Below are 14,909 nucleotides of genomic sequence, written 5' to 3'. Positions count from 1 at the left end.
AAGGTCTAGTTTCATTTTTGGCTTCTTAAAAAAAAAAAAAAAAGTGTGAGGAGAAAGTTTTACTAAAAGAAAAAAAAAAAAGAAAGAATAGGGAACATGGTGATTCTTTACTTGGATTCTTTGTCTTATAAGGCCACAACAAAATTAACAAGCCCTGAAACAAAACTGAGAGTTAATATTAATGGCTTCTGGCAAACCGTCAACTGATATTAACTTTATCATTCAATGCAATGTCAGTCAGAAAAAGCTTCAGGATAGGGCATTTGAATGTTAGAATCCTGACTAACAGATTAAATGAATTCCACTTTATCTTTCAACCCAGTACTGTCGACTAGGACACTTGACTTACTAATCTTCTCTGACTTTAAGGTAAGTATCACTGACTGCAGCTTGGACTCAGACCTTCATAAGACATCTGAAGACAGCATGGCAGATAGATTAGCTGCTGTTTTCTAGCAACTATTTTGTTATTTTGGCTGTGGCTGGCCAGTTTAGATCTCATTAATGCTAATACTGGAATAGGCTCTTGATACACTATCCTAATTTATGTTTCATGTGGACTGAATTTTCTTACAAGCAGAGGTTGTTAAATATTTATATTATTTTAGCATTTAATGTCACTAAGCTCCATGGACCTGTCTTGCTATCTCTTGTAAAAATATTTAGTTCATGCAATCCTTCTCCTAAGGTGGTGCTGCATTTTATCAACAGCAGGATGCAATATGCTTTCTAGTCCTGGCCACCGACTTGCTTGTTAGTATACACTCAGTCCTATTTTTGAATCTGAAAATTTAAAGTTTGCCAAAATACCAGCAAGTTTTGTTAATTTCACTGTTAACCAAGCATTATTTCATAGCTAACATTGGAAGGAGCTTTGCAGTTTTCCCAGGGATGTTGTTTTTACAACAGACACTTCCAAATTTCAGATCCCTTAGGGTTTCAGATGCAGTTAGAATTCAGATGCAAAGCAGGGGCTCTTATGCAGGTGTGTGAACAGCTGGGTGCAAAGAAAGCAAAAGACCATTTTCACAATCAATTTTGGCTTATGCTTGGAATAGGAGCATGGAAATAATAGTACATGGAAATGTATAAAACTATTCTGAGGTCAAAGCATCATTCTTAAATGTCCTTTTTTTAGATAGGTGAGGTTATTCTTCATCTTAATTTCTGTTAAGAATTACCACAGCATTGAGACAGGTACAATTGTGGTAGGACATCTGGAAGAGAAAATTCATCCTGGTATGAATTTTGGGATGAGATTCCCCATACCATCTTAAACTGTTTCTACTTATTGAGTTAATCACTCTGAACTCTCTCTATAGACAAAGAGAGAAATAAGCAGTTTAAACCAGCAGATATCTATTTGAAGTGTTTGCCTTAGAACAAGAGGAATTGTGATCTTGAAACTCTTGTTTATCTCCTTTGTCAGTAAAGGGAACTGAGAACAATTATCTCTGCTGCAGATGTGGCATCTTAGTTGTGGAAACTGAGTCACACCTGGGCCCCTTCTGCTTCTTTCTCCATTGTCTATTCCCAAGGACAAATTGAAGACACTTGAAGATATTAAACAAATATTTCCCATTATTCAAATTTGTCTCTTGCATGTCTGGTAAATGAGATCTGCATTTTCATCAGTGAGAATAAATGGTTTTGCTGCTTGCTGAAAAGTTTCTTTAATATGGGCCTGAAATGCTGGTCCTATTTAAGGTTATTTCTCCCCTTTTTAAGGAGGGTAGAATATGCTGGTGAGTCCATGATAGTTGATTAAGATCCATTATCATGATGCTTGCTTTATTCCTGTTAAGTCTCTTGCAGATGTGTGGTTCCAGCTTATCACATAACTTGAAAGGAGTCACATTGTGCTCTTTTCACCTTTAAACCATTCTGCATTAAAACATAATTGTTATGCTTCCACCCAGAAATGTATATTTCTCACCAGCCATGTTCCAGTCCTGTAAAACACTGAAATGCCTTTTAAACATTTTTTGCCTATTCATAAAATGATTGAAAAACTGTGCTTCTTCAGCACCTCCTACTTAAGAATGCCAGAGCCCTTCACAGGCATGAATACTTGAGAGAAAAGGAAATATCATTATTGAAAGATAGAGCAGGAAAATGCTTTATGAATTGGCAGAGCTCACACAGCAGCATCATCGTGGTATATCTACATTTTGCACAAGGCTCTCTTTTTTTGGTGTCCACTCCTGTGCTTTAACCACATCAGCCCATAGGAGCACATTCTTCTCTCTCTTCTGAGAATTGATTTATCACCATAAGTATGGTTTATTACGCAGCCTCATGCTGTAAATCTTTGCTGCTCTAATGGCTGATAGAAGTCTGGCACTGCGGTGAGTTCCTGCTCATTTACTCCCTGGATATCGGGTACACTGCTGATGTGAGAATGAGCTTCCTGGGAAGTCTCTCTTAATAGAGAAATGTGAGAATCAAAGAATTCAATTCTGCTGGGATTCTTCCCATTAATCAGGGTTCTGACTGGTTTCACCATTTGAAAAACCTTTTGTTTCCTTCATCTTCATTTTTATTGTATCCCAAGTTTTACAGGGAAGCTTTCTTTTTAAAAAGAAAGCAAAGAAGTAAGCAATAATTGTGAACTATTGCCTGCATAGAACAGTTTCTTGACACAGGGACACAGAGCCAGTCTGCTTTAAAAATGTGTACAACTTCAGGTCTACTAAATGTAATTTGTCTTAATACAGGCAATAATCAACACTGCATCATACATTTGTGAAGGGAGGAAGAGGGCTGAGGGGACAAGAGATCCCACATATTAGAGATTATTTCTGCAGTCTCATTAATTTATTTAGGGTCTTGGAAAGGGTATTTAATTCACTACAGGAATTGCTTGCCAGCACATGCAAGACTTAATTCATAAGCAGCCAGGTACTGTAGAGTACTTTACAGTTCTTATGTTGAAGGTGCCCCTGTACTGCAAAGTACTGTCAGTGTGAAAAAGTGACACAGTAATGTGAAGAATTATTCTTGGAGGGTGTATATGAATAGAAATCATAAATGTAGCTGCAGCCCATATAACCATGCCTGAACCAGCTAAAAATAGTCTGATTTTGGTAAGGCTGTCCCATGTCTGCCCCAGACTGAAAGCTGAGTGAGCAGAAAGGAAAATGTCAATGGCTTCTCCTTCTCTGCAATTTGAAAGGACACTTCTGTAAAAAAAAAGCTTGAGTTAAAGTTCATCTCCAGGGAGGTGAAAACATTCAGATCTAGGAGAGTATTTCTTCCAATAAATCTATACTATAGGGTACTACTTCAGATTGTACTTCAAAATGTTTCTTCGGTGTTCATAGCTGTCTTTGGGCTTTGGGAAAAGCCCCCATTGCCTTTCTCCCTCAGCAGCTGCTTTCTCTGGGAACAATGAAACTGGCCATGACCCCAGTGGATGCATGGGAGGCAGGCCCATTCCCAGCATATCTGGGAAAGGATTTAGGAAAAAATCCTGAAAGACACATTGCAATGTACGTCATAATTCAGAAAGAAAATGTGTGGTTCTTGATCTTGCGTGTAGTGTCCTGTGTAACCAGGTAATATCCATGGGCAGAGGGAATTTAAATGTTTTTACTACAGTAAAGCTGGATCCTCTGGTAGCCAGTTTTTTCCTAAGAGAAGAAGAGGGTACTCTCTCCATCTGGAGATCTTTTACAGGTGATGAGTGTCCTGGAGGATATTTTTGTGCTGAACACTTCTTTAAAATAACCTTTTCTCTCTCTGCTTTCTGCTGAGCTCGCTGTGGCTTTCACTTTGGTCCTGCCTCAGCCCAGACATATTGAACATCTTGCTCACATTAGGTTGCCCTGTAAAATAAAGGAGTGGGAGAGTGTTGAGAGTGAGTTGAGAAATAGTTAAGGGAAATAATTTAATGAGAGAAGCTACAAGTAGAAGGCTGCAGCCTTGTGAAAAGTTAGTCTTTCTGAGACAGAAGTGTTTGAGAGTAGTTTTCTCAGGATAAGGGTTGCATTTGTCTTTCTTTTGGAATCACTGGAGCCCCATTGCCTATGGATGGTAACAGCAATATTTACCTGGAGTGCAAGCTTAGCTCTCCACACAATATTTCTGCATAATGGTTTTTGTGTTGTTTAAAAGGCAAACCTTGTATATGAAATAACAGCTTCCAGAAATCTGATGACCCACCCTACTACTTGTAAAAAAAAAAAAAAAAGAATTGGGTTCGTAGTAAATATAGATTGGTACAGGATTTAGTATGGGTTGCTAATATCCCCTCAGATTTGTCCTTATTTCATGAACTATCAGTTCAAAGCATGAAAGAATGAACAGCCACAATGGAAATATGGAAATTCCATCTTGAAGTGACAGGCATGAAGTTACATAGAGCCATTCCTGATATTCTAATTTGTGGGACTCTCATTACCTGATGTAGAATTTCATGTGTAGGCATATCAGTTGTTGATTTCATTTTCTGCATTACTTTAATTATGCTTGTCGAGAACCAGCACTGTTGGAAATGTGCAAACTTCCCAATGTTCAGAGCTTCTATACACAATGGTATGTGTAGCATGAAACTTATAAATATGAAGAACAAAAGTCAACAAGGGTGTGTGAAATTCTTCTCATTTTTGGTGTTCCACCCAAAAGCTTGTTAGTCCTTTCCCCAGGACCACATTACACGTCCATATTACACGTGTATGTTGTGTGTGCCCTGCCCAATAGCACTGAAAGTTGCTAACTCTTGACAATTTGAGGGCAGACAAAGGAGCATCTGTTGTATGTTGTGGATTCTTTTTTTTTCTCGTTATGCCTGTTGATAAAGTTGATACAAATACTTTGATCTTTAAGCAGCTTGACTAAATGGAAGAGATTCTGACTGTGTGGATATCTAAGTAATTTCCGTCAGCTCATAAATCTAAACAATTTTCAAACTCTCCTACTGGTTTTATGATCTCCTGCATTATACAATCTGAAGTATTTTTCAGTTCTTCCAAATTTCTAGCTAAATCTTTGGAGATGGTCAAAGTTGAGCCTATAGTGTCCTGTTTCTGTGGCAGGAAGGGCACACACAGCATTTGTAGGCCTGGGCAGGTGAAGATGGTTTTCACCTGCTTTGTTCTTGTGCAGATGTTTGTCATGCTAGCATCCATTCTCCTTTTATGCCTTTATTAAAAACCTCCTCTCCATACAGCATAAATTTTGTAGCCTACTTGAGTTTTCATTGATATTGCAAAGGTCTTCCCATGGCAGATATTAATAAAGGACCAATACTCAATATTTTTTTTTTTTGGTAATAACTCCTGTGGTTTAGGAAAGGCTTATTGTTACCACTGGAAAGTAATAAAATCCTCTTTTGAACATTCTTGATAAAGGGTGAACTCTTTCCATGCCTGAGTCTCTGCAGTACCTGCCCTGACATCAGATCCTGCTCAGTCTTCTTCAAACTGCTCTTGACAGTTAAAAAAAGCTCTGAATTAAGGATTCCCTCACATCTCAGATCAGCATTTTACAGGCACAACTCTGCACTTCCTTTCTCTGATAAAATTACTCTATGAAAAGATGTTTCTTCCAGACTTGTCAGATTTCTGAAAATTGATTATTTGTAGAAAATATTCCACTTTGCCAGAAATGCCTGGATTGAACAGAGGGGGAAGAGAGGAGGAGGACCTTCACAGTCACCTCTCCTCTGCTTAGAGTTTCATGTTAGACGCTGACTACTGAGCCCTTCTGGTCTCACTCAGACTAAATGTGAGTTTTGGCCATATTTTCTCTGTAGAACAGCTCCAGGTAAGGCTATTTCATTGTGTTGAATATCAGAGGTTGAAATTGTTGAGGCTTCTGTCAGAGAACAGTAACTATCACTGCTTTCATCTTACCCAAATCCTGTGTGGCCAGCAATGGCACTTTACAGCTGGAAGGAAACAAAGAGCCATTACTTTCAGTGCACGCTCCTGATCAGGTTATATATTGATAGTTTGTGCTAGGAAGAAGGGTTTATGAGTGCCTCTGGCAACTGGTGGCTTGAGCTGTGCACCTATAAATTCCAAGTTGGCAATATCAAACAAAAATTATTCTCTGGCTATAGCCTGGGGTAACAGAGAGTGGGAAAAAGCCAAGCTGCACTACTAATCCATAGCCACAGAAATTACCTCCATTCCAAAACAAACACTACATAAATTTTTTAAAGCTGGTCAACACAACATATATAATAAAATGTCAGTAGTGTAATTCAAACCAACCCTAGAAATTGTGATATATTGTGTTTGGTCTTTTATACAGTTCTGTATCAGAGTTAACTAAGAACAAATGTCAACAGCCATTTTTAAAGCTCATTCTGCCTAATGAAAATTATCACCAAAACATTCTACTTTGATGACAATACTTGTTGAATTATTACCAGACAACACCTACACCCCAGTGCAAATATACTAATTGTAAATAAATTTTTCACATTTAAAATGTCATAAACATTTGTGAATCTCAATATAATTATTCTGTTGTTCACAATGCTACAGCTGAGAGAAGACTCTAATGTTAGAAATTTGGCAGCAGTTGCATTTGAAAAGTGATAAAGCCATTATGTGTTTGGAATATATCCCCCATCTGTTGACAAAATAAAATTATAAAAAACATTGGACTGAAATCAAATGTTTTTAATAACCAGTTTTCTTTCCCCCAACAATAAAATAAACACAATCTAAAAAATAAAATTACAACAGTTTACACAAGATAATTTTTACAGTTTCATGGGGGATTGTGAAATTTCCTCTGTGGAGTTTCTCAGGTATTTCAGGCAGATGTTTGTGCTATCTGTAAGGCCCATGTGCTATAATGAATTTCATTTTGTGGGAACCTACTTAACTCACCCTGCTTAGTTAAATTATTTAGCAAATTAATTCTGCCTTCTCTCTAACTCTTTTCTGCATCTGTGCTCCACGGCTAAGGAACAGAAATTTGGATAATGTAAAAGCTGTATGATTCATTAGTCAATTGAGCTTAAAATGCAGTTACAAAATACAGAAAATACATGGTATTTTCAGAATTCTCATTAGGGCGTGATGTTGTATTTTCAGTCCTTTGAAAACATCCTGTCCTTAGATCAGAGGAACATGCTTAGATGGAACATGCTGAGACTTCTTTCTACTTTTCCCTTCCTCTACCCAGATTATAGGTCTGGCTGCAACCTCTGCTGTGGCCCCTGAACTCCCCAAAGTCTTAAGACCTTCACTTAATTTTGAATTATCAGAAACTGCACAAGTTAAGGACACATCTCCAGGTCCAAGCACTGTCCTCAAACACCAGGGAATTTTTCTGGCTATTACTGGTATCTAGGAGCCACTTCTTTACCTGATCTCCAGACCTTATTGTTGCTTCCTCACCTTTTACAGTGGGCTGCTGAACTCTGAATGCCTTCAACAGGGTTTGGGTGAATTTAGTACTTATTCACACTCCTCTTGTGGTTGGAATTTGCTGTATCCCATGTAAGAGATTATTTGTTGCAGGCAGGTTGTATGAAATCACCTTTGATTCAAATCAGGATACAGTAAAATGCAAATCCATTTATTCATTTGCAACACACAAAGAGAAATCACAGTTACAGGCACTTAAGACCACAGGAGTCAGAAAATCATGCTGAAATTACCACTGCCAAGTTCGAACCGGAAAGCCCCTTCTCCCTGTATCTACCTGACTTGAAGTAGATAATTCCCGAAAGTATCATTTTGTACACAATCAATGCCTTAGGCTGTGTTCCCAAGGACAACCCATTCTCAGCAGAACATGACAGGTTTTGTAGCTCCTTCCACTACTGAGGTCCTTGTATATTTCCTCTCTTTCACTTTCCCCCTTTCTACACATTATGTCCTTCAACTTTATTCTGGGGATAGCTGTAATGAAGATATGAGACGTGATGGTTGGACAGAGTGACTAAGCTTTAATATATCCAAAGAACTCATCTAATCAAGAATGAAGACAGTGGGGTACAAAAAAGGGGGCGAAGGTATCTCTTTCTACTTCCTGATTCACTTTACCTGACAGGTGGGAGAAGAAACAAAACCTGCAGGGCAGGGAGAGTCCAAATTTGTCAGGATCAAATGGAAAGGAGGGACTGGATGAACAACACTGATTTATAATGCATTAACTTCCATAGATATGAGGTATTTCCTTCTGAGCCAGTCATTCCAGGCTGTATTTGCTATAAATGGAGACAAATAAGTATCAATTACCATAGAAAGATTTCTCTCATTAGGCATCTTAGACACAGAAGTCAGGTATCTCAATAGTTCAAATGGCTCTCTTTCCACAAGTGCCTGTTTACATATTTCCATTCACAATAAAGGTACCCTTTGGTGGCCTGTACAGATTTGGATATCTGATCTTGGACAACTGAAGCATTGGGTGAAAAATATCCTGGATTTAGTGGGTGTCTTTCCATGCAGAGCAGGTCTCAGCCTATGGACTTGAAACCCACCTGTGTGTGGTAAGCAGCTCAAAGACACAAACTCAGCTCAGTGAGAATCAGTTCATTGGGGACACACTAGACAGGAATGAGCAAGCTTAGAGTTTCAGTCTTCAGGAGGTGTTTTTTTACAAGATGGTACACATCAAATGCTAATGATTATATGATTTAATTCAGGTGGTCACACTAGACTTGTATTAGAAATTCAGACTTCAGCCTAGTTGTCTTCTCTGCTGGAAGACAGAGAAAACTATGATAAATTAAGTGTCAAGTGTGATATACAGATAAATGTCACCACAAAGTGTGTTCCTCTGGAATTTAACCAGGCTTATAAACCAGTGTAGCACTGTAAACTAGATTTAGTAGTGGTAAAGTCAATTCAAAATGTCTCTCTTTTATATCTAAATACCTGTCAGTCTTCTTTTGCATAAGGTCTGCAGGACGATAATTTTTTGAAACATATGAAACAATTTTAAATTCTCAAGAAACATTTTCTTACAACTAGCTTGTAAGCACGTGTAATTTTCTACCATAAATAGCACTGAGCTTGTGTCTTTGTGTAATAAGTGTCTTGAGTCCCTTTAGCTTTCACATTCTCAGTTACACATTGATTTTTAGTGTAGTGGATAGATAAGGAAAAGTGAACTTGTTTGTGAAATCAAGGAATGCATCTGGTCTTTCCTTAATTCAGATATGGGCTTTCTGAGAAGCATTTAGCCTAACATTACCAAGTGTCACTTTCTACTTATCAACTGGAGCCGGCATGAAGGTGGGCTCTCCAGATCCACTCCACAGTTACAGTGACTGGTTTCTGAAGATAGAGAGTTCAGTCAGGTGATTCACTCATGCTCTTATGACAGCTGAATTCTTATTTTCTCCCCTGATTTCACAGCAGTCTCCCTAGATAAGGCTTTGAAAGACAGAGCTAATATGGTGCTTGTCAGCAACATGGCTTTACTTGCTAGGAAGCTGGGGGCACTTGTGCTACTGATGGTGGTGCTGCTGCTCCCAATTTCTTTCATCTGGATATTCCTACTTCAGGGAACAGAATGTTGAACAGCAGTGATTTTTATGATTTCTTCAGGCCAACTTGATGCCTTTCCTTTGAGAAGAGGACAATGCGGTGCTTTTATCAAAGCCTTGGAAAGCCATGCCAAGGGATGAGCTGTCCATTCTTATTATCTCATGAGAAAATAGGATTGTTGAAGCACCTTGCTGTGTGCTTGCAGTTCTCTGTTTTCTGTCTAATATGACCCAGTTGCTGCTCAGCTCATGCCCTGTAGGAACACCTAGCACCTTTTGAAAATCAAAGATATATAAACTATCCACCTGCTGCCTGACAATCTTTAGTTTGCTGACTTAAGAGTTTGCTCCCCTTAATTGTCCATCACCATGACAATACCTTTTTTAAATCCTAAATAAAAGCTTAATGAAAATTTTGTAGTATTTGATAATCCCTGTACTTTGGGATAAAATCAGTAAAATTGCAGAAGTTTCTCCTAGGCAACTGCCAGTCATGAAGGTAGATTTACTGATCTTTTGAATGAACTTGGCTAAAAAACGTGGCTTATATTTGTGCCATGCAAACTTACCTGTTTAATAAACATTTTTATACAAAGCACATCCTGTGACTGTATGACTAACGAAATAGAGGCCATCAGCTGAAGTATTTTTAATAGTACATGTGGCTTGCCAAATCTAGACATCTTACTCAAATAGAAAAGCAATTTTATATGGTTTCATTTTTGTTTCTGAAGTTTGGGTTACACCTGTTAGGTACAATTAGATGTAGTCTCTCTAGTAACAGATATTTTGAACAATAAAAACCTTAGGGTGTAGCATAGCTTATTTGCTTCTGTTTTACTGAATTATATAATAAATATATTATAAAAATAAGATTGCACACAATTTGCAAATATAAAGAAAGGTAAAATTTCAAATGAGCTTGAGGTTAAAAGTTGTTTCACCAAAAACATGGTTTTGAGCTAAAATTGGCTGTTGTCATTGGTTGGATACTGTTGGAGAATACAGAACAGTGAGGATCCTGTGTTTGATATACTTTGCACATTTAGATCAAGTTTACACATACCAACTTAGATCTAAGTGATTGAAAAATCTTCAATAGCACACAAATGGATAAGTGGTAGATGGTAAAAAATAATTGCTAATGAAACCTGGGATTTTTTTTTGTTGTTGTTGTTTTTGTTCTAAACCTTATTTAGCTGTTGTCTGTACATAAAGAGAAGATATTTGTATAAAATTGCCCTTAAGTTCCAGAGTCTTCTCAGAAATGACTTTACATGTAAAAATAACTTTTTCTTTCACAATGTTTCTCCATGCTTAGAGAAGATTTACTTCATCACAGAAAATAATGCTTACTCTCCTATTACCACCTTGTCTTCAACTCATTATTTAAGATTGTATGAGATGCATTTCAAAATCCAAGTTTTTCATAAAATCTCCTCTGTCCAAATGCCAAAAGGCATTGAGATCAATATTAGACTGAAAAATTTAAGGTGAAGTATTCTGAAGTTCACTGGGAGTGCTAGATAAGAGTGACCACAATGCCTCTTAAACCAGTTCTGCAAATAAGTTATTCTAGGCTGCAAAAGGATTGTATGCATTTGCTAATTATCATCTGTTGCCAACTGTTCCACTCTGGACAAGCCCAGAACATATGCAAGAGATCTGCAGTCACTATACATCATCATTGGCACTTAGGATACTCATTAAACTGGAAAATAAATTCTGGTTTTCTTGGAATAAAAATTCTTCTGTCTAAAACGTTGCTGTATATTCATTTGTTGCGACATTTATATGACTGCCTTTTATATCTTCATGGTTTTCTCACCAATAATATATTTTCCAGTCATCCATTATGTACCTACCTGTGAGTCTTTTAAAAGAGCCAGGCTAGATACCTGCTTGGAAATCCATGAAAGCTGTTTTGTATCATTTACTGCAATGCGTGGTTGAAATCCCAGCCTGTGCCAAAACACACATAAATACCTTAGTCCCACAAGGTCCAGCTGCAAATGAAGGTTTAGGTGGACTGTAGGTCTTGTCCCTGTCCTGCCCCTGGCAGCTCCAGCAAGTGCACAAGCAACACACTTTTCAAATTATCCACACCAGAGAAGGACACAAGTGGTTCAACTCCAGGACAAACAGCCCATTCTGCCCACTGGTTGGTGGCATTTTGGTCCTCTGAAATGAGCTAAGGATTCTACGTCGAAATTCTTCGAGCTTGGAATGTTACACAAGGCAAATAAATTACCCAAGGGAATTTAAAGGTGGAACTGTATTATTCTAAAGCTGCCAATGAAAATACTGTGTGTGTCACCTATCCCTCCATAAAAAATATAAATTAAATAATAGGAACTACTTAACTTCTGTGTGTTTGAGGTTAAATTTTTAGCTAATGTAAAATGTCTCAAGGCAGTGTATTCTGTAATTTACCTCAAACAGTTTAAAGGGTATGGATGGGGTATCTTTTGAGTTATTGATTTTTGCCTTAAAAAAAACCCAATTCATTAAAACTACAAAATCCTGGCCAATATAGTAAAAGGAAAAATAATCTAATTAGGACAGACTTCACTGTGACATTAGCCCATGTTAAATAGTAGTTTACAAGTAATTTATGGATTAATTAAAATAATGAGATTTACTATCACAATAATTTTTGAAAAATAGACTTCATAGTTTTTATGGCTTTTCAAATGTGTAAAAGGAATAACAATGATTTCATGAAAGAAATCCAACCAAGTACTCTCTTGATGAAGAATTAAGAGTCAACTCCATGTCAATATCTTGAGATGTCATTGTTTCCAGTGTCCAAAAGCTGTTTGTTCACCATGGACAGACCCATAAACCAAAGTCAGCTGTTTGGCATATTTTCATCTATTTAAATCCTTAAGTAAATTAATTGTATGACCACAGCTTATAAACTTCATAAGAAAGCACCCACCAGGCTTGTTTTTCTTATCGGTTTCAGATATTTTGCAACTGTAGACGTTGCAAAATCAGTCACTAGGCTAGGGAGTCCATAAACTGTAGTGTATTGCATAGACACATAAATGTCCAGTACTTTTCTTATGCTTTAAATACCAGATTTAGCCCATGCATTTTTAGAGTTTGCAAGTAACACACACACACCCCCACCCCCCAAAGCCTAAATAAAACCAGTCCACAGTAAAGCCCTTGAAAATTGTAAGCATAAACTCCAGCTTTAAGGATCCAAATGAAATATTCATATGTACTAAACATCTTGTATCAGGAGGTGGCTGTTGTCATAAGTCAGCCCTTCGCTCCTTGTGTCTGCTTCAAATGCTTTTATCCCTGGGAGCACGAGGCTTGCTTCATCCTGCTTGCTTGTCAGCAGGGTTGATGCACTGCATTATAAAAAGCATTCTCCACAACTGCTGCTCACAGGCAGCATTTTAGCTCTACACACACAAAACCTGCAAGGTTCTCTATCAACATAATCATTATTTATCCAAAGCTTTCCCAGTAAATTGAACCTAACTAGTCTTTCCTTGGGGTAAATATGCAGAAGCCTCTCTTTTATTATTGCTCATGTAGAGAAAGCAGCATTCTCCTCAACAGTGGTAGGATCTGGATGAGGAATACACCTCACAGCTATTGTATCTTTTCTCCTGGAAGGCAATGGCTTGTAGTCCAGTGCTTAAATGAGGAGGAGCTGGCAGAAAGGCAGCCAATAACTGTGCATTATTTACATTTTAGTTGCACAGTTGCATCCTTAAAGCTGCATCTCCCTTAGCTGAGAGGTTCGTTGCATTTAACTGGTTTGGCCAAAGCTGCTTCATGTTCCACAAGCAGCTCTCAGAGACTCCCTGGGATCAGTAGCTCTAATTTCTAAAGAGAAAAAAGGCAAGATTTACTGTCTGACAGAAATGGGCAGCTGAAGCATTGGAAAAGACTTGTGACATAAACCGGAGATCTATGTATATTCTCTATTTATTATAAGATGCTCAGAAATAGATGGGTGTACACTAATGTAATTAACACAAATCAACAAATAAAGCAATGGAATTTAAATATCTAGGCATTATTAGTATTAGTAGTAGTAGTAGTAGTAGTAGCAACATTAAATTATTATTATTATTATTGTTGGGTTTTTTATGAGTCTGGGGTACTCCTACCTATGAATACAATACAGTGAGAGGGATTTTAATTCTTGTAACCCATGGCAAATTTCTCATGTAAAGGTTTGTGTGAGCACAAAAGCTTCTAATTTGTGACTAGATTGTATTTAACACCATGCTGAGAGACTTAATGAAAACAACAGTATTAATTAAAATAATAGCAATATTCATTTTTTGTTTAATTGAAATGGTGCATTTTAAAATCAATTTGTTGAATAAAATACAAAATTATGGGTGACGCGTGTATAATGATGGAATGGAGGTTGTGGCATATCAATAAATTGTTTCACAGGACACCATTAACATACCAATCCTCTTTTCTCCTCTCCCCAAATCTCCTACAGCTTCAAAACAATCAAGTTAGGTCGTTATACTCTCAAAAGCTGATTAATATAAATAGATATCTGCTAAAATGTATGCTGTATTCTAATAAGGTTCTTAAATATTGGTGTATTTTGATAATTATTTAAAGAACATTCCTTCTAAAATTAAGGGAAATTAGTAGGCAAACAAATTGAAATGTTGGTTGATATTTTGCTATTGAGAATTAGAAAACTTCTGGGAGTTTTCTAATTATTAGGAAAGTATTTTGCTTACCACTGTTACCTTAGACATATGACATATAGATATACCTATGTCTCCACTTGCTGTAATCTTTGAAGGGTCCTCAGCATTTCCAAAAAAGTAACTTATCCCACCTATTTTGTTATGCTGTGCAAGTAATGTAGACATCCAAAATAATATTAAATTTATTCCATGTTATCAGATACTGAGATATCCAAAATTTCTCTGATCAGATCTGTGCACTCTGTGAGGTCTATTACATAAGATTATTTCCTGCTCACAAGGATCTTAAATATCCCTGAGAGGCTTTGATTTTTCTTTTTCTTTTTTACTTCTGCTGAACAAAGTAACTTTAGTAGCTTCTCTTATGACAATCAAAAGAGTTGCAGAGGTCAGTCTGTAACCTGTGGGGTTTTATTACTGAGACCTCAAAAAAACCTACCACCCATAAGTGCATACTTTTTGGCATATAATTAAGACATAAGTAAGAATTTCTCAAGAAAAATTGTTTGTTCATAATGATAATGGGAATGCTTTGAAAAAATTTGCATTGGAATGAAAAACAATCACTGAATTCTTTGCATATTTTATTTTTCTGTTTGATTTCCAACTCACACACATCTGGCGTATTTTACATCTTTGCAATAAAACATGGTTACAATAGCTTAAGGAATTTATATATCCAAAATATTTCACCATGATCTCGAGATGAAATGAACTTGTCTTCCAGATGTTCAATAGTCTCC

The sequence above is a fragment of the Cinclus cinclus genome, chromosome 2 (assembly GCF_963662255.1).
Source record: "Cinclus cinclus chromosome 2, bCinCin1.1, whole genome shotgun sequence".
Taxonomy (NCBI): Eukaryota; Metazoa; Chordata; class Aves; order Passeriformes; family Cinclidae; genus Cinclus; species Cinclus cinclus.
The sequence above is the reverse complement of the archived record's forward strand: the minus strand, read 5'-3'. Positions refer to the sequence as shown.